This window comes from Aedes aegypti, chromosome 1 (assembly GCF_002204515.2).
Source record: "Aedes aegypti strain LVP_AGWG chromosome 1, AaegL5.0 Primary Assembly, whole genome shotgun sequence".
In the NCBI taxonomy this organism is placed as follows: domain Eukaryota; kingdom Metazoa; phylum Arthropoda; class Insecta; order Diptera; family Culicidae; genus Aedes; species Aedes aegypti.
The window spans coordinates 230,209,123-230,231,334 of record NC_035107.1 but is presented as its reverse complement, the minus strand read 5'-3'; the positions used below and the strand labels follow the sequence as shown (position 1 = coordinate 230,231,334).

General features: G+C 34.5%; 1 protein-coding gene across 1 annotated transcript in view; it reads right to left on the bottom strand.

Annotated features, from left to right (window-relative positions):
* Positions 1-21,923, bottom strand: part of LOC5578276 (ras-related protein rab7) — a 35,579-nt gene extending 13,656 nt beyond the window's left edge. The window contains exon 1 of the mRNA XM_001663754.2: positions 21,729-21,923. The gene's annotated coding sequence lies outside the window, so the exon portion shown is untranslated. The remainder of the gene's footprint in view (positions 1-21,728) is intronic.
* Positions 21,924-22,212: the final 289 nt, after the last annotated feature.

Genomic DNA, 22,212 nt, shown 5'->3' with positions numbered 1-22,212 from the left:
CTGAAAACTCCCCACCAGCGAGAGACCAATCGATTAAGTTTTTAGCTTATTCCGTTGTCTGTTTTTCTGTGGTCTTCTCTTCTGGCTCTGTGCTCTTGAAAATTTGAGGTTTGGCTTCGATGCATCTTCATCTTAATTAATTTGCCATTTAATTACAGTTTTTAATCACAAATCGTGATGGTTTGCTCTGACTCAAGAGTCAGTATCTTAAACGTAGTGGCGTTGTGAAACTTTACTTGCGACACATCAAACTCAATGAATTATCACTTTTTAAATGGATGGTTTCTCGATTTTTCGGGAAAAGTAGTCAAAATATTGGTAATAAAAAACTAGATAAATTTCAACATTTTACTTAATAAATTAAAAGAAAATAGTATAGTACAAAACAAGCATATCCCGGTAAATTGTAATATGTTTACAAGATAAGGAATATAACGTAATTACGGGTGAAATTGATCATACCTACTGATTAATTTCACCTGAATTTACGGTATCATACATATAAATGTATTTACAAGAGATTTCTTTTAACAACTACCGACCAATTTGTCCATCTAATCCAATTGCAAATTATATGTAATGTTTAGCTTTTCGGTAGTTGTTAAACTTCCACTCGGCTGGTTGGCCGTAAACCACGATTCATAATTAAAAACAAGTGATTTCTTTTATTTATTTTTCTTTGTAAAGTGAAGTGGTAAAATTCAATTACATAATTGTTATTCATACCTTAATAATTCTTCCAAAGTGAAAGTTAAGCACTTTATTGGTAGTTCTGAAACCTAGCTTTCGACATATTAAAGTTCATGAATTTTGCAAACCAAGTCATTGAATTCACTATCGAGGAATTATTAAAATATTAGATATCGGACTTTTGGAAAAAAAAAATCTTGGGGAAATTAAGATAATATGATCTCTACGAAAATTTTTGGAAAATATTGTTTTAAATAATGTTTTGATGGAATTTCCACCTATCCTTGATTCATATTAAATCTAGAAATCAGTAAAAACGGTTTGTGATTAAAAATTGTGATTAAGTTGGATTGCAAACATTCAACATGAAAAAAAAAAACAACGAGAGAGCTGTTGGCAAAATTAGCACCTACTAGGAGAAAAGGACTAATTTTTGATCTACAAATCTAATGAATGGCTTAAAAATTAGTGCTAGGTCGAAATTTTGTGCACTGCCCCTATAAAAAGCAATCCTTTATGTAGAATGGTAGCCTCCAAACGGGTCTTTGGATTCGGATCAAATACAACTAAGAAAAGGCACCGTCCTACATATAATACTTACTTAAGGGTCTTTCTTAGTCTTATGATTACGTCCACGGATATAAAGCAAAGTCATGCTGTACTTGGTTGGATTTGGAACTTTCTTGGACATAAACTAACTTGTCACACGATATAAGAAATGAAAAATTTATTTATACATTAGGAAGCAATGTTGTAAAATTAGTTGAATTTTGTTCAATGATTGATTGATGATTGATTATATGTTTGGCCTATGATTAAGATTATGATTACTGAATAAAATGAGCGATATTTATGATTATGATTAATGATTATTGATTGAAATATAATATTGCAATGATTATGATTAGTGATTAATGATTAACTCTTGTTTTTTTGTGATTAATGATTAACATTTTTGATTAATCATAATCATTAATCATTAATCATGATTAAATTTATGATTAATCATTAACGCTCTGGTGTATACCCTCATTTCGAAGCTGGCTTTCTACGCATAATCAAATCCACATTATCGCTATTACAAACTTCCGAAAGGAGTACTGACTAGGAGTAATGACGTTCAATCGTAGCGAGGGAGAGAAGAATTTCCGATCTCTCTTTTCTCGAATGAGCAACGATCGGAGAATACATGACAATGTTGCTCCCGCAAGAGTTCGAATTCGTACGGGTATTTTTATGCGGGTTTTTTTTTTAATGTCGTTCTATCTTATCACAAGAGCTTAGAAGGAAAAACTCTTGATGCAATCATAAATGTTCGGCATAACATAATAGGGAAAATCGGGACAGAAGCGGGACATTTTTTGTAAACATTCATCATCTGACAGCTTTTTGCTTGGTTTTGTGGAAAAAATATTAAAAACACGAAAACTCATATTTTTGTATTTATTATCGCTTGTGCCACTATAGGAACACATGTGCCTATAGTAGAACTATTTCTTATTTCTGTTCCTAGAGTAGCACTAGCTTCACGACGTACAATGCTGTTCTGAATAATAGCAGCGCGTGTCGATTTTCATACAAAATGCTCAAGTTTTGTTACCTTTCGGACAATCAGTTTAAATTTTCGTCATAGAACTACACTGCCGTTATACGCATAATTGTCCCATGTTCCAAAATATGCAATCGAGAAAAAATATAGCAAAACGGCCGTAAAAAACCACTAGTACGTCTATAGGGGATTCTCTACTAAGGGAACACCGACCCTAATGACGCAGCATAATTAAATACCAATCATTATAAATAGTCCTTCGATACATATCAATATACCCTCATTTCAAAGCAGGCTTTCTAAGCATAATCAAGTCCACATTATCGCTACATATTACAAACTTCCGAACGAAGTACTACTTGCATTGTATTAATTTGAACCATTTCTTCACCCTCATTTGCCAGACGTGTTATCTTCGATGGGTCCTCCTCAGCTGATAATGAATGACTCACTACAAACACATGCTAGTTCTACCGAAGAGTCATCCAGACTACTGTAACGACGTACAATCACTGCTAACTCGTGGCAAGGGAGATGAGGATTTCCGATCTCTCTTTTCTCGAGTGAGCAACGATCGGGGAAATACATGACAATGTCGCTTCCGAAAGAATTCTAGTTCGTACGGGTTTTTTTTATGCGGGTTGTTTGAGCGTCGTTCTGTCTTATCACAAGAACTTAGGACGAAAAATTCTTGATGCAATCATAAATGCTCGTCATAACATAATAGCTGAGAAGCAGGCTGTGTCCCAACGAGGACGTAATCCCAAAAAGAAGAAGAAGAAGAAGAAGAAGAAGAAGAAGAAGAAGAAGAAGAAGACTAATCATAAACGGACCAGAGCAAATTGCTAAAGCGAAATAAGCAAATTCGGACGTCACGCAAAAGTTAGTGCGCAGCCGATGCCGTGAAGTAGGTGCGCAAATTTTCTTTGATGAAACAAAAGTCGACACCGTCTGTGATCCATTTGCAACGCGACGTTGTTTGGTATGGGTGATCGGCTTTTCCATACAAGATCAGCTGATTCGAGCTCGATGTTCTCCTGCGCTAAACAAAAACAATATCAAATTCGCATGTAAGTTTGTAGGGGAGACCCTGTATGCCCGGACACGACGTCATTCAGAAACCAAGAGTAATTTGTATAGTTTAATACCATTATACAATACCTATTGAGCAGTTATTAATTTACACAATACATGACAGAGAGTCTTCACAGATTTTAAAATTAGAGAATGTCCTCTATGGACTGGTTATGGATTGGATACGTATTTGAAAATATTTAGCATGATTTTGGACCCTTTCGACCTTTCGATTAATAACAATATTCGCGCCAAAAAAGACTGTACTTTTTTAAGTATAATTATAAAACTAAAAATGTCTGAGCATACAGGATTCTCCTTATTTATAAAAGATTGTTGTGAGTGGAAGATTACAGTTCACAGAGCTGTGCGGTTCCAACAGAACACCAGGCACTTGTGCTTTGTTGTATTCTTTAACCTCATTATGGCAATAACGCGAAAGACTACTCACATTCGCACCGACTATCCAACCGACAGGGTCGAAGTGGTTACGAAATCTCATATAGGCTTACCTACCTACATGACGACTGTCGAGTAGAACGCGTATCATCGTTTGGTAGATACCTATAACATGGGGAGTGATGTTTGCTTTTGCTGCTTAGCGATGCAAAACTGCTAATTCTGAACCGTTCAACAGTTCTAGATGTCATTGCAATGTCTAGATGTCATTGCAATGTCTACCATTCACGCAAACCTGTGTGCTTGAGAAAGGTCATGCACAATGTAGGAAGTTATCGATACTAAATATTTAGCATGAACGATTTGCTTATCAGATATATTAACCTTTGATTGATGATAAGGTTGAAGGTTTTCAGTAACACAGTAAGGAGATTTATGAGAGATGAACTGAGAAAGTTTCCTGTTGCAATTTGGCAACATTTTAATGAGTAAGAAAGGATGTCTTGGGTTTTGACGTCTATCTCCAATTACTGCAAAGTAACATTCAAATATCAAGGATTTCATCAACCCGATGCTAAAAAAACAGTAAAATTTTGTTACTCCAAATTAACGGTTCCGTCAAACTCATGGCATTTTTTCAAGGGCGTTTTAAAAACCAAACACTATTGTAGTAGACTTAGATAAGAATTAGAAAAAATAAATTCAGTTTATGTTATGCACCTACAGAGAGGGACGTTGTCAAGCTATCATACGAGCTATGAATTTAATACTTTTATCAGTAGACTCTAATTTCTGCTGTCTGCTAATCTGCTATTATCTATACAAATGTTATCAGTGGACTCTAATTTGAGTGAATTTTGCATACTATAGTTTTGTGCGAATTCAACTGTTGCTTTCCCACAGCTTTTTCCGACAATTTTATACAAAAACTGGATTAGAGTTTGATTTGAATCATGAAATTGTAAGTAAATGAAAAACCGAATTTAGTACTATACCATTTAATTCCACTAGAGTATGTGTCCTTTGACAGATACGCGTATTCCGACCTCAACTGTAAGGCCGTCTTCGGTGTCGTGTACTAGACTCGACTTTAGTACACGACCCCGAAGACGGCCTTACAGTTGAGGTCGGAATACGCGTATCTGTCAAAGGACACATACTCTAGTGGAATTAAATGGTATAGTACTAAATTCGGTTTTTCATTTACTTATAGGTATTCCACTAAATGGTCCGATGCACGAGTTCACTATCTGATGGTTTGAGCGGTGTCCTGTTATATACGGTCCATCGGTGTTACGTGGTCCATTTTCGTGATAAGGTAGCTTTGACTTGCTCAAACCAGAGGTGGCTTATATTGTCCCGCCTATTCCTAGTATAGGTTTAAATTTTTCGATTACCACCAAAACATTATTTATCAGTTTTTTTTTGTTATTATGAGTTTTTGGCCCACTAGTATAATTGTGTGTAAAATATATTATGTAATATGATTTGTTAATTTTGATTATATATTGATTTAACTATAATCTCTAATGTTGCTGAAATAATTTTCAGATACTTTGAAAAATAAACGTTTGACTTTCCTGCAGGGTGTTTACTCATTTACAGAAATCAAATTCCCTGATATTTCCAGGTTTTGGTTCCAGGTTCTGGACAATAAATCCAGATTCAAGAAATTCTTCAAAATGCATGAATGATTGATGATTCTTTTCATATTAGCTGACTAAACATTTATTTTCAAAGATAGGAGTTTGGCTTTGAATACTTGAACAAAAAAGTCTAATGAAAAGTATCATCAATTCATTAAAAAATATCTGTTTGTTTTACATATGTAAACAACTCAAGAAAAAAATTTGGTAATTTTGTTATAATTAATAAGCATAAGCATTGATTGACAAGAATAATTGAAGTTGCACAAGGAAGCAAGAGATGTAGCTTGGGAGTAGCTTTTCATCTTCAATGTACACTTTCAAAAATTCCAAACATCAAAAAGTCAATAACGGCGCCAGCCACGGCCTTATGGTCATCGGGGAAAGGAGGGAATGTTAGTATGACATTCATTGTTACTAGAGACCGAGATCACCTCTGCATCTCCATGATTTTCATGGAATGGGGTAAGTGTTGCGATTCATGCAACCTCAGTTCAAGAAGTACTCTAAAGACAACGTGGACATACTATAGCATCGAACCATTCAAAGGTTATTTTTTATAATGATAAAAATGAGGTTAAAGGAAAGGTATGTGGTTTTAAATGTGCAAGAGTCTATGTCGACACTTACAGTGACGAAATGTTCATATTTTGTTAAATCAATTAATTTAATTACCATGTCCACCGTTGTCATGTTTAAAATATGGTTCATAATATATTGTACATTTAAAATAAAAAAAAACTGTAAGCTACTTTAATCAGCATGCTCATTTCACAAAAGTAAAATATTACTCCGGCAACGCGAAAACCTGAACCTGAACGAGTACCCTCAAGAGCACACATCTAGAGAATCAGACAACGGCTCAAGCTGAAAACTTGATCGATTGGTCACCATCAGCGAGTGATCGATCAAGCCTCCGGCCCTCCAGACTCGTGCTTTCGAAAATCTGAGGTCCGGCCTCGATGCATCTTCTCCTGCTAGACACTTTTTTCAAAAACTGCACCAGCCGAAACTCAGGGTGGCCACCAAATTTTGATTTTGAAATTCCCGCTTTTTTCCCGGTTTTCCCGGTATATGTTCCATAATTTTTCCGATTTCTAATATTTTTTTCAACGACTTCAATTGGCTTTTTACAAATGAAAAATCGTTTCTATGAGAAGCACTGCAACATTTTTTTTGGAAATCGGTTTAATTTTTTTAAGTTTAGTTTCCATAGTAACTTGATTGTTTATCAATAGTTTCACTATTGGAACAATAAGTTGACTATTAGATTGTTCTAATCTATATAGAATCTCATTCTGAAATCTATGATATAGTACAGTATTTATCAGATTCGATTTGTCTCGCGTTCGTTCAATGGAGCTCTGGAGCTATCCATCATGGGATAGAGATGGTTAATTGTTTAATTTTAATGCTATTTGAATTTGGCCGACAAAAGCCCCAGGTGCCTAAGTAAATCATCAAGATGCTCAAGTAGTTCTGTGGCGCACTCTGTCAACACTGCGCGCACCCCTGAATACCACCCTGAAGAGTAGAAACCGCAAACGTACGCGCGGCCGTGTTTGATTTAGTTTTTGCTGAGAGCAGAAAAATAAACACGCGTTATATTTCCTAATCCGTCTCTCCGTTTATTTCGTCTCGGAAAATACGCCTATCGGTTCCCACAGTTCCTTACCTTAATTGAAATTATTTCGATCCTTAATCATTTGAATTTTCTTCATAAAAAAGAGTTCTCTAAAGCAAATAAGTTCAAGGTATGGATGGAACAAGGCCACACATGTAGAAGCACTTACTTAGGGCTCAATCATAATTTTAATAACACCGAAAATTATCATTTTTGACATACACCCAACCACCCTCTCGTAATGCTTTTTGTATGGATATTCTATACATTTTATATGAGCTGTAACAGCTTGATCGTAATTAAAATCGTAAATGAGCCCTTATTAAAAACTTTGTTGGATGGATAACTAGTGACAGTGACAAAAACGTTTAATGCTTTTATAAAAAAAGGCTTGTTTTCAGGATTAGTTGTGGTATTCAGCAATTACAAAAGAGTGCTAAACCAATCTGCAATAAGTAATTAAACTTTGATTCAAAACGTCGAGTAAACAAAGTTAGAGAAAAGTCAAAAAAAAAATATTAGCACTGACAGAGCGAGAACAAAAATTCAAAAAATATTTTGAAACATTGCTAAGAAAAGAGTGAAACATTTTTAAGGAAGCTACACCATGCTTAGTAGAAAATAAATTATTAATGTTTGAAAGATATTTGTTTAAAATTGAGAATACTTCATGGCAATATCATTAAACATGACTACATTATATAACTTATTTTGGAGGTTAGTTTGTAGATTACAGCTTGAAGATGTTTGTTCAAAACGATTTTCCAGGTGATCTACTCAAATTCCCGGTTTTTCCCGTCTTTTTCCCGGTGGATTCAAATTCCCGTCTTTTTCCCGCTTTTCCCGTTTTTCCCGGTTCGGTGGCCACCCTGGAAACTCTACTTCAATCATGCTCATTTCACAAAAATAAAATATCAGTCCGGAGACGCGAAAATCCAAACTCGATTGCTCTCAGAACGCGTGCAAACTAGAACGAGAACAAAATATTGCGGCGCTTATATTAAATCCACATCCAGCGGCGGCGGTAACGCGCAGAAGATATGCGCGCAATTCAAACGCAACGTCAAAATTCAAGTAGGCTTGGATTTTTTCGTTCTTCAAGGACGCAAATGTTTCAAATTTGCTAAATCTGAAACATTTGGTGATTTTTATTATCACTGCGACGGTCTATCGACATTTTCAGATAATCGCATTACGTGGATTTATCTTGCAGAGCACAATACTTCGGCGACTAAAAACTACCTTTCTACTTGGGCTTTAACGGAGCACTGCCCAACAGAACGCGTGCAGAATCATTTGGTAATTTTGTTATAATTCCACGAAAACCAAGAGTGATTATCAAATTTCTGATTTCATCAAATATTAAAAATAATCTATTTGAACTTAAGAAAAAAAAAACTTTCCTAAATGGGATTCAGTTTTTTGAACATCAGAAACGTACTCGTGCCATTACGACTGCTCGTTGTGCTGTATGATTTATGATGTTCAACGATTTCTGTAAGTAATTCTGCCAAGAATTTCGTTTTAGATACTTTCATGAATCCGAATCCGTTTAGATACTTTCATGAACAGGAATCAGTCCATAAATTGTTTCATGATTCAACGAATCTACAAGTTTTCCAAAAAATTGATTCAAAGTTCTCCAATGAAGTATTTTTTTTTTCCAACCATTCATCAAGGGATGTCTCTAGATCAAAGAAATTTGCCAGACTTTTTATTGTAGAAAATTTTGAGAAATCCACAAGGAATGTCGAAATCCGGGATTCTTGATGAAGCGCTTTCTAGGATTCTCTTAATAAATTGCTAATATGACTAAAAAAACATTCGAATCTCTGAATAAATTCTTACAGTCTTGTTTTTGAAGAAATTCCTTGAAGAAATTCGGAAAGAAAATAATGGTTGTTATTACTATAGTATTAACTGGTGCGGAACATCGAATGAAGTTGAGAAGAATCCATTGAGACTTGATAATTTCATTTGAAAAATTATTCAAGAAATGGAACCACAGGAATAATATTTTGTTGAAATGCTGGAGAAAGGCCGAGAGGATTTCTGGAGAAATGTTATAAGAAATCTCAAGTTAAATTTATCAAGGAATTCTTGGAAAAGTTAATAAGTTAGATTTCATCGGTCAATGCCTGAAGGATTTTTGGAGCAATTCCTGAGAGTAATCGTGGATAAATTAAAAAAAATAGTTCTTATGTAAATGCCTAGAATAAATGAAAAAATGGCCAAGAAATTATTATAGGGTTTCTTGAAAAAATGCCGAAACATTTTTTTTTCAAAAACTTTGGAATAAATCTTAGTGGAAGATCTCCTATAGGATCTGTGCGAAATTTTCTAGAAGTAACAAAAAAACAGTGGGAAAACATCTGGAAAGATCGGGTGATAATCGCTAGGTTTTTTTTCAGCATAATCTCTGTGAAAATTACTGCAGGTTTTTTGAAACTCTGGAATAAACCTTTGTGGAAGCGATGGAAAGCTCTAGCAACTTTGGACCAAGTTCTTAACTAATTCTTCTAAGCATCCATTGAAAAATCGTTGGAAGCATTCCAGGAAGTATTCCAGAAGAAATCACTGGAAAAAAAATACTAGAATTCCTTAAACATTCCTCGGGATCTGAGAAAAATATCATTAAGAACTTGTGAAATAATCATATAATAGTCTTTGTAGGTTTCTCTGGAGTCTCTGAAATTTTGCACCAGGATTCACTGCAAGTAGATTAAAATGTGAGTTTAGCGACCATTTTGATTAAAATAGAGACTTTAGAGACCTTAACCAAAAATAGAGACTTGCATTAAAATAGTGACGAAGACTATAACAAAAATCTGCGTACCTTCAAAATACAGTATTTTTTTACTTTTTTCTTTTTACCTACAAAGTTTATTATTTTTGTATAACAAACGAAAAATTATTTTTTTGAATAAAAACAATGGAATGTTTTCAACTAGGTGTCATATGCTCATGAATGAAACCCAACTAGAACTGTACTAGCCTTTATCAACTTGGCAATCTTAAATTTTGCTCCCTTGCCTAAACATTAAATAATAAATTATGACATTATGAATAAATTAAAATCGTTAAAAGGATTAAACACGTCAACTAGCGTTTTGAAGGCGGCGCAGCCCAAAAATTTTTAATTGAAAATATTTTGTTTCACAAAAACGACATATTCTACCATGCACTATTGCTTCAAAATAATTTCCCTGAGTGTAGCCAAAATTCCCTGAGAATTTCAGGTTTTTTCAGGTTGAATAAAATTCCCTGATAATTCCAGGTTTTTTCAGGTAGTAGACACCCTGTCCTGACAACGCGTTTTTATCCAATTCAAAACCCAGAAACAATATATGGAAAATCAAAATGTTTTTCAACTATTTTTTTCTTGCAATAAAATATATTTTCTCGAAAACTTGGGAAAATTTGGGATTTTTTCAAAGTTCTGAACAATGAACAATGAACGAAATCAAATTAGTGTCGATCAAACCTCGTAAACTTCAACAGTGGCATATCAATAACGGATCCGTCTTCCTGCATCCGCTTAAAAGCTTATAGTATGGATAGCACTGCTTCTTCTGGTGGAAAACAAAAAAAAAATAACTTCTCAGCTGGTCTGTATGTACATACGTATTGGTTCAATGAGAGACGCAATAATTACAACACGCTGGTCGATCGAATCGAACTTCGAATGCACTACGTAAATTGCAAGCGATACCTACTCGGTCTCGGTGTCGTCTTGCTTGCTTGCTTGGTTGCTGATTCATTGCCGTCTGAAATCCCTTGTTCTGATTCTGTCTGCTGATTTGAAACGACACCAATCCACCAGCACACACAATGGGGGCTACATTGTGCCCTGTGGTGACCGCGAGAAAGAAGTAGGTTTCTCTAATACGACGATCGCACTCTCCGCACCAGCATCAGTTATTTCAGGGTAAAGGCTCCTTTAGTGGAGGTAGGGTGTTTTGTCATGTTTCGCACTTTTCAACCCTTTCAACGGTGATGATCCTTCTTGGACTCCAGCTGTTGAATTCTACACAAGCTGGTAAATTTACTAACACCTAATAACATACATACATAGGCGCATGAAACATCAACTTTTTCTGTCATTTGAAAATTTTTGGAACTTTGGGTGTTTCTGTTGAAATAGGCTTGGTAAATATATTTTTATAGCTATCTCGCTACCTATTTGCCTATAAGTATTTTCAATTCACTGGGCAGCAAGTTTATTTACTTCAAACTGACTTGCGGAAAATGATTCGCTAATTGCGAGTCGCAATAAGTCTAAATTTGTTGTCATTGGAAACTTCAATGCCAAACATCGGGTGTGAAACAATTCTTAAAGTAATTCCACGGTAGGATTTTATTTGAAGACCGGTCTTCATGATATTTCTTAACTCAGTAACCTGACACCCATAAGTACTTGTTTTATTTTTCCTTTTCTAGAATTGATATGAACCTTCAGCGATTGATATAGTTGTTGTTGTTGTTTGATGAGAGGAACTTTAACCCGAGGGTCATTCGTCCCTTAATTCTGGACAAACATTTCAAAAGGGCATATCGACATTGGTAAACATTGGCTTTGCAAGCCGCTGATGAGCCCAATTCAACTTGATCACGCTCACCAATACCACTATCATGAAGAGCTAACACCAATGGACTTATCCACGGTCTTCTTTTATTGTCGATTTTCTTTTTCTTTTCTGCTCTAAATGCGGGCCGTGTTTACATAAAATAACATCCGGACCAACATCCAGCGAAGGAATGTTCACCGAATGAACATGAAGTGGATGAATGTGCAGCGAAATCGTTCATTTTCTGTAAACATGGCCCGCAGTAATGGTTTTCTTCCCGCTGGAAGTTGCAGCGTGACGTCATCGTAGATTAGTTCATCTTTCGGATAGTGGTGTTAGTTTGCGTGGGTGGGCTAATAAGAGCTCAACAGTAGGGTGCGACTTATTTTTCAAAAGTTCTCAAAACCAAAAATTCGTGTGCTCTACTGAATTCAAATCACATTAAAAGAGAAACCTCAAAATCAAAGCCAAAACTATTAACATAGGCGTCTTGAAGGTTGTTATTTTCCAACCAATTTTAAAACTTTTAGCATAATTATCTTCAGAATTAAATTTATTAAAACTTTGTAGAACATCAAATTTGTCTAAAATCAAAACTAGTCTTAGTTTAAAATACTTTTATACAATTTTTTTCTCTTTTTACTAAAAATTTCAACTTAGTTGGACCATAACTTCTTGAATTCTCAATCGATTCCGTATCTTTTTACATGTTTAGTTGTTTTCAATCTGTTCATACAACACTTTTTTTTATAAAAAATGGTTTTGACTAAGTTTTTCACCAAAAACTATCCAAAAACATGATTTTTAATGCAAAAATCAAATTTCTTTTGATTATTTAAGTTTTTTGCCGGAAATTGCGTTTTTTTATAAAACTTAAATTTATAATGCATCTTGCCTCTACTACGAGATGAATAGTGCATATTTTTTTCCTGATATGCAAACATATTTTTGTTTTAAAATTATTTAAATATTGTTGCAAAGTCCTTCTCAAAAGTTTAACGAATGAGAAAAACCAGTTTCAGCTTTAGAGATAATATTTACCTGGCAAAAATTTGAAAAAAAAAACACTGGCATTTTTCGTTAAAAATCATGTTTTTGTGCTGTTTTTGCTGAATAACTTGGTCAAAAATTTTTTTTAGTGAAATGTGTTGTATGAAAGGTTTGAAAACAATTGGAATAGCTTCAAAAACATGTAAAAAGATTTGGAATCGGTAATGAAATGAAATGAGTAATTATGAAGTTATGGCCAAACAAAGTAGAAATTTTTAGTAAAATGAGGAAAAATTTAGAATAAATTACTTTTAACTTAAACTTGTTTTGATTTTAGACAATTTTGATGTTCTACAAAGCTTTTGTAAATTTAATTTTGAAGGTATTGATGCTAAAAGTTTGAAAATCGCTTGAAAACTAACAAAGTTATGTTCACTTCACTGAAGCTTATTTTTTATAACTTGAAAATTCACCTTCAAGACGCTTGCGCCACCCCCTAAATGTTAATATTTTTGGCTCAGATTTTGAGGTTTCTCTTTTAATGTGATTTTAATTCAGTAGAGCACACGAATTTTTGGTTTTGAGAACTTTTGTAAAATAAGCCACACCCTACTCAACAGCAACGTTTCAGAAAAAAGGCTCAAGACCTCTTGGAAACTATTGATGTTGTCCCAATACCTTTTCTACCCAATTTATCTCGTTTTTATGACATTTGATGTGATTGTCATCACAATGAATGAATGCAGCACGTCGTACTTGTACAAAACTTGAAAACTAGTCAAGGATAACTCAAAATTATTTCCTTTTTATGGACTTAAAATACGCATTCGCTTAACTTGTCATTTTTTTTAGGAATATTCAGGAATAATTCAGGAATACTGTAAAACATTTTTTTAGGAATCGCAAAGAAATTTTTTGCAAAGTTTTTTTTTTCATATAGAATACTTCCAATAACATTGCACGATGATTCGTTACAGGATATTTATTTTAGCTAATATTTTAGGATTCTGATAATGATTTTTCCCCCAAAGAGGTTATTAAAATATGTTTAACGGAAAGCATTCTGAGATTGAATATAATATAAATTTTCTGATGTTCCTATTGATTTTGTCATGCCTTTTGCAATGCTCTGAGGAACTCCTCTAAGAATTTTCAATGAGAAACTCCAAATAATCTCACAAACTGTCAATGGGTTATCAAGCAGATTCCTTCAAACTAAATTCCTGGTATTTCAGCTTCTAAGCATTTTCTGGATTGCCGAAGAAATTTTGTTGAGGAATGTTATGATCTTCAGAATTTCTGGAGAGTTTCCTGAGTATAAACAAACTGGACATATTTGTAAGTAAGATCCTGATAAAAATCCTGAAGTAACGCTTGAAACGAAAAAATGTCAGTATGAGAGCACTTTACACTTCTTTAGCACTTTACTGCTTCCAGAAACAACCTGATAAAAAAATCAGCAAATATCCTGTCTTGCAGATTCATGCTCTTGAAAATGAGAACTCTCATTGTTTTTTGTCTATTTATCGTTTTACCAGTTTCACTAGGATATTTTGAGCAAACTTGTAAAGATTAACAGGAGTGAACTCCATTTTTTCTCAAGACTTTAAGCAAAATGACCGGAACCAGGCAATGAAATGATTTAGGAAAGTTTAGAGCTAAATATTTTTGGAGCAACTTCGCCAACTTCGAAGAGCACTGTTGATGCTTTTCATTTTAGAAAATTTTGGGTTCTGAAGATAAGTATAAGTATTGAAGTACAGTTTAATTTTCTATGCTTAAGAGCGTTTTCTCGATAATGTACTGTTATTTTGAAAGATTGATTACCATTGTTTTCCATTAATTGAATTGAATGTAAACATCTTGATTTTTTACTATTGTATTGCTGAGTTGGCCTAATCGATAACTTTAGACAGCCAACTTGTGTGAGTGAGGTTGTAGTACCTATTTATATGTTTCCCTGACCTCTAGTGAATTTCCATGTCTTTTCCTGACTTTCCATGTTAAAAATTGAATTCCCCGACTTTCCAGGTTTTCCAGGTAGTCGACACCCTGCTCTAGCTATCGTCCAATCAACTTGTTTTTTTTTTTTCTATATTTTGAACAGAATTATGGTTCACATCAGAAATCTAAAGCCATTGGAAGATTTTTCAAAAATCCGACCCGATATTTCCCTAATGATGTTTTGAAGTTTTTTTTTAATTCCTCATGACATTACGACAAGAATCACTGTTCGTGTTACTGTACGTATTTTCTACGATTTACTCCATGCAATTCATCTGAAATTAATTCAGGTGGGTACCGTTTGGAGTCATATTACGGATAGCTTCAAATTCCGGTCTCTCGTCTTTGTATGAGAAACATTACACTCGAAATATTTCATTTTTTGCTGTTGAAAAGTTCTCATTTTTTATCATTCTAATAAGCATTTTTCGTAGATAGGTTGAAAGTTTATCAGGCTCAACTGCCTTAGACATGTTTTTAGTGGTTTGACCATCCAGTTGATGATTTGAGTATTTTATTTATGATTTCTATGAGCTGTCCGGAATTCGAATCTTCTTCTTCTTCTTCTTTCTGGCATTCACGTCCCAACTGGGACAAAGCCTGCTTCTCAGATTAGTGTTCTTATGAGCATTTCCACAGTTATTAACTGAGAGCTTTCTTTGCCGATTGACCATTTTTGCATGTGTATATCGTGTGGCAGGTACGAAGATACTCTATGCCCTGGGAATCGAGAAAATTTCCTTCACGAAAAGATCCTCGACCAGCGGGATTCGAACCCACGACCCTCAGCATGGTCATTCTGAATAGCTGCACGTTTACCACTACGGCTATCTGCCCCCCCCCCCCAGCGAATTCGAATTCGAATCAAAGTGTCCGAAAAATGAGGCAAAAGTAAGAAAGTGTTCGGAATAAGAAACATGAAAAGTCTATTCAAAAGTTAAGTGTTTTGAAGGCTTGATAACGCGGAGGAATCATACAGAATGATTGATTCTGTATTCTTTCTAATGAGTTATACCGTTTTGACTCATATTCCGAACACTTAAGGCCAACAGTGACTTCATATGCCTCTGATGAGCATAAATTTGCTGATATTAATTAAAATTTTATATTCTCCGCAAAGCCTAACTGTTAGCTGTTAGGTGTGCCGTAAAAAATATTTATTAAAACTTGTTTAGTATTGTTTTAACGCAAAAGTATGGAACAACATTTTGATTCAAATGCCGAACACTGTGTTCATTCTGTCTAATATTCCGAACACCTTGATTCAAATTCCGAACAGCAAGAATAAATCGCATTCAAAAGAATAATTTCGCGAATAAATGTATCTGAGCTAGTTCTACTGGTCTCGAACTAGAGAGTCATCACTACTCCAGAAGTATAAAATAGATTGGAAGACGTTAAAATTGAATTGTAATTGACTGCCATTTCCTTGTAATTTGATGACATATTTCAGCGAAACATTTCAACAAAATCGCCATACAAAAACCGAGTGTTCCCTGGCCACGATCACAGGGTTTGACGGTGCCAAAGTAGAAGGTGCACCATAATAATACCCGTCTGTGAAACATATCACCTTCCCAATACTTTGGCACACCTCCAACGGTTCATGATTTATCATGAAACGGCTGCATTCAGGTGGAGGATTTGTTAATATGTTTCGGCATATTATCAGGTCCTCTTCGAACGGAGGGACCGCCAGGGCTCATTAGTTACTTATAAACCAGTGCTGGTTGTTTGATGTTTCAATTCGTTTACACGAGCTGTGGCATCCTTTGTACTAATCAGCAATGGTGGTTAAGTTTCGAAGCCAACGTGTGATCAATCGTTTTATAATGCAACATAAGAATGGGTGTTTGGTGGAACTGTGCGTTACATTCGTCGTTATTAAATTTAGTGATTGTGAAGGTGCTAATAGTGATTTTATAATTAAATCTAGTGATGAAAATTTGAAAATTAAGGTGGAAGTGATTCTGATAGTTTTGTTAAAAATATAATAATAGTGATGTGAACTCTACTAATTTAATAATGGCCATAATACATTGTGCAATCATTTTTCTGAATATAAACTTAATTGCCTAGTTCTTTAAACGTGCATGATAAAAGTGACAGCGAGTGCAAAAGAATGGATCGAAGTGATTTTGTTTAATGTAACTTTCTTGATCATAGTGCTAAATCGTAGTTTGAATAGTAATGACTCTGCAACAACAAACATAATGATACATTTAAATTGAATATCTTTTATTTACTTAGTAATGCTAACAGATGGTAATGCTAACAGATTTATATGAAAATGATGTGATGTGAAAAGTGATATAATAGAAAGTATATCTGAAGTGTATTACGAAAGTTGATGAGTGATAATCGGTGATATACGTGATAGTGTCAAAAATAAAAGTGACGATAGTGAGTGATGAAATGAAATGGGGAATGAGGACCTTTTGATAAAACTATTTCGTTCTTCACTTTAACCACTCTAGTAGCATTTCAGGCCTTATCATAGTTTGATAGTAGTCTGAACTACTAGACTGCAAGACTACGGCAAGGGCTGATTGCTGCTAGCGTACACAGTGACCATTTGAGCAACATTGCTTAGGAACGTCTGTGTGATGAACGCAATAGAGGCTTATAAAAGCAAATGCTGGGAAGGAGCTTAGGGCAGATTAAGAGTGCCAGTACTACCCCTATCGCTACCGACAAAAAAAAAAAAAAAAAAAAAAAAAAAAAAAATCGCCATACAAAAACCGAGTGTTCGTAATATGAGTCTGTTCGGAATTTGAGACAAAACGGTACTTCATTGAGGCCTCAAGTGTCCGTAATATGAAATAAAACGGTATATTTCTCCGAAAATTTCTTTAGATGTTCATATAGTGAATTTTAAAACTTTTTGATTAATTGCTCCAAGAATTCAATACCAGAAATTACTCTAGAGGATTTTCAGAATCAGGAAAATCATACTGTCTTCCACAGATTCGTGAATAAATTTGATTTTGCATCGATTTTTCTAGATTTCCTCAAGATTCTTGGTTCGGAATAGTTTTTCTCAGAAGTTACAGCGATAATTCCACTGATTTCTTAAAAATAAAAATAAATCACTGTGGATCCCGCTTAGACTTTAACCAGGAATTTATATAAATTTTTAGGGTACCTTCACCCAGAGATTCTATTTTTTTAAGTGTTTATCCAGAAATGTATCCACTGAATTGCCAGAAAATGCTTCAAAGTCACTGGACAAACTTCTGAAAAACAAAATTCGTGAGATATTTCTAAAGGAAATCTTAACTAGTGCCACATGAAACTTTTTTTGAACTCCTGCAAGGATCCCAAAATATCCAACCTGGATTATATCCTACAGGAATTTCTAGAAAAAAATACATCGGATCCCTGGAGAAATTTGAGTAGTACAGTCAAATGAATTACAGAAATATTGGTTTATTATTGGCTGAAACCACAATGCAAACTTTACTATAGATAAATTACTCTTAAAATGTTTGGAAGGACTGTAGGAGTAATTCATACATGAAATGCTAGAGTAATTCTTATACAGGGTGTCTATTCATTTACAGAAATTATATTCCCTGATATTTCCAGGTTTTTCCAGGCTTCAAAAAATAATTCCAGGTTCAAGAAAATCACCAAAATACATAAATGATTGATTGTAATTAGTGATTTCGTTTTAATTTCCATGAGATCCAAGAATGCTCATCAAATGATTTGAAAGTGCCTTCGATCATCAAAGTAAGATATGAAGAAAACACTAATCAAACTGAGGAAAAAATAGCCGATCCTTCAAAACGGGATTCAGATTGAAGGATCAGCGACGTACTCAGGAAATTTCTCTGGAGGTCGTATTGAATATTTTTAAATGACTATGACCGACCCTGAAAATAACAACTTTTAAGACCTCTAACTTAAAAAAAAAAACTGAAAAAAGACTAACAGAAACCATGATCTGAGAATTCGATTCTTCATTTGAACAGACATTTATTTAAGAATATTTCTTAGATTTATTTTAATTCTTTGTAACATTACGACAAATATAATCGCTTATTTTGCTAAAGATTTCTTTCACATGTTACTCCAAAGATCTCTTCTGGAGTTTGATTTGGGATTTCTAAGTAATTCTTCCAAGGATTTCGTTTTAGATACCTTAATGAAATCAATCTGGATTTTTTTCTAAGGATAAAAAAAACAATCAAAGATTGTTTCATTTTTCAAGGCAGTTCCAAGTTCTCCAGATGTTTATCTAATGATTCTTCCATTGATTTTCCTATGACAGTCTGCAACATTTCTGTTTAGAGCATTTTAAGAAATCAAAATTCCTTCAAGGAGTCCAACATTTTTTTAATTCTCCAAGAACTTTAAATTTATCCAATCATTCATCAAGGGCTGTATCCAAGAACATGTCAATTTTTTTGGAGAAAATTCTGAAAAAAATCGCGTGTAACTTTCAAAGAAATCTTAGAGTGATCTCCGAAGAAACTTGTGTGAACTCTAAGTTTGCCCTAATAAATTTCTGCAATGATCTCGAAAAGAACTCCTGGATTCATGATGAAAATCTTTCTTGGATTTGTCTAATTAATTGCTAAAATAACTAAAAAAAACATTCCAATCACTGAACAGTGTCCTTTAACACTTTTTGGAGTTTTTCCTAGGAAAAACCGGACAGAATATCTGAAGAAATTTATGTGTGATTGATCGGAATAGTAACTGTAATAATTGTTGTAGTATTCACTAGTGAGGAACCTTTAATGAAGTTGTTAAAATTCCATGGATATTTAGAAATGTTGTTTGATTTTTTTTTTGTTTTTTCGAGAGATGTTTGAACCGCAGCAATAATATTTTGATGAAATCCTGTAGAAATGCCGAGAGAATTAGATAAACCTAATGAGAAATAGTAGGTTGAATTTATAAAGGAATTCTTGGAAAAGTTTATAATAGATTTCATCGCAAAATGCCTGAATGATTTCTGGAGCAGTTACTAAGAGTAATCGTAGACAATTTTTTAAAGCTAATCCTTTTCAAAATGCCTGGAATAAATAAAATAATTAGCGTAGGAATTATTATAAGGTTTGGAAAAATGTTGAAACGATTTTTTGTTTCAAACACTGGAATGAACCATTATGGAAGAACTTCTGTAGGATCTGTGGGAAATTTCCTAGAAGTAACAAGTTACTAACAACTAGAAAAATCGCTATAAAAACCTTTAAAAAAATATCTGGAGGAAATCCTGGAATAATTGGTCTCTTTCAGAGTAATCTCTTTGAACATTATTGGAGGTAGTAGCGCTGGAGTGCTCTAGGATTTTCTGGATTAAATTTTGAAGAAATTTCTTTTAGCATCACTTTAGAAATCGCTGGTAGCATTCCTGGAGTATCCCAGAAGGAATCTCTGCAGATATCACAAGAATTCCTGAAGAACTCCTCGGGATCTGAGAAAAATATCTTAGAGAACTTGTGGAATAGCCGCGTAATAGTCTCTGAAGGCTTCTCTGGGGCCTCTAGAATGTTTAATCAAAATTCACAGCAAGCATATTAAGACAAAAAAAAGACCTTACATGAAAAGGCATGTTAAAGACAAAATAGTTAAATGACTGCACATCAAAAGTAGCGTTTTAGCGGCCGAAATTTTTTTTTTGTTAAAAAGTTCTGGAGTCGCAAAAAGGACATATTCAACCATGCATTACTAATTCAAAATAATTTCCCTGATTGTGGCTAAAATTCCCTGAGAATTCCAGGTTTTTTCCAGGTTGAATAAAATTCCCTGATAATTCCAGGTTTTCCAGGTTTTTCCAGGTAGTAGACACCCTGTTATAGCAACTTTATTAGGAATTACTGGAACTACTTATTTAGGGCATCATGGAAGAAATAGAATTCATTGAATAATCTCTGATGGAACTTTTTATGTAATTATAACTAGAAAAAAAATGTAGATGAATTTTTTAAGAGATCTCTAAAAAACTGACTGGACAAATGACTAAAAAAAATCAGCGTAGCAACTCCTAGAAGGATTTTTTTGGGGTTCCTTGAAAAAAAAAATCCTCAACGATTTTCTCCAAGCAATCTGGAATAAACATTTGTGGATTGTGTTAGTAAACCTCCAGGGAATCATGGGACAATCTCTGGGCAATTTTTAAGTGGGAATGCTGAAGAATTTCCTGTAAACAAGTTCTGGAGAAAGCTAGAGAAAATAGAGGATCCAAAATTAAGTTTTGCAAATGATTCTGAAGCTCAATAATTATTAATTATAATGATTATATAATAACCTTTTAGGATAAGAAATGAATGTAACGTTTGAAAGAATACTAATAAAATTAAAAAAATAAGATGTATCGACCAATTATGTTAAAATCAAATATTTCGGGATATTATCGACATATTATGGTTGTTTTTTTTTCTCCTTTGCTCCACTCCTGGTGCACTCGCCCTAACAACTCACAAGAATAGAAATTAGCTTATCTCCACTCTGTTGTTACGTGTTTTCTTCTTGGTCTTGCCACTAGTTTCTCCCAGTTGTCGAGTCCATTTTATGACCTGGATCCGATCGGATCGGAACGGATCTCTCGGACTAGCACGCAAATCATCGTCACGGATTGAAGTGGCCTTCAATCGGCCAACGTCAGCAGCTAATTTTTCGAGGGCATGTTCGGTTCTTCACCTTACAACGAACGTGGAACTTCTGATGATAAGAGCATTGGTATAATTGTTTCCTTCTGCTGTATACGGATTTACGATGGCTTCATTCGTGTGGCCATCAGACAGAACCAGAAACTCACAGAATACAAAAACCAGCACCAACACTATTATTTAGCTTCCGTGCACTTTCATATCTAGCAATAGTTGTCGAAATAGCTTTATAAATACAACTCTGTATATTGGTCGAATGATTGTTACGGAACTAGTCTTCCTTTTACACAGAATTCAACTAACTCCGCAGGAATCCTGCATAGGCTACGAACGTTTATGGAAGTTCAAATTTCAAGGCAGATCCATTATGGACAATTAACAATTCGACTGAATCCTTTGTCACATATTACGCTAGATATTATTTTTTCCTCCCTTTTCAACAAAGGAATTTTACACAATCTTGTCATACGACGAATGACGGAACGAACGGGAAAAACACTGCGTCGTTTTTGCGTCAGCACAATTTCACCAGCTTCCACATCAGAACACGTAATTCCGTACCGTATTTTGATCGCTCGGATATTTTGACACTTTTCCAGCCACTTCTAGTAGTAGGAGGTTTCCGATTGGAAGGGAAATCTTTTCCTGCGCCACAACTTCGGGTTGCACTCACTCGCGATAATAGTTTTATTGAATCACTACTGCTACTGCTGCCTTTTTTTCTCCGCACCATCAGTCGACTGGCTGATTTACACAAAATAACACACACACATTCACAGATTAGCCTTTTATTTTCCAAATGACTACGGGGCAGAGGCAGGAGGAAGCTCAAGCAGCAAACGGAACAACGATGGACACAAAAACAAACAATGTGAGTGTGTTGGTGTCAAAGCTCAAGGTAGTTACATCAGGTACGATGCTGTCAACAATCATGCAATCATGATATTTGAGGACAAATTCGTTCTAAAACGCTAGTAAAACCAAGTTGTTTCTTCAAAACAACATTGCTATCCAAAGATACTCTTTATCTAAACAATTTCAATAC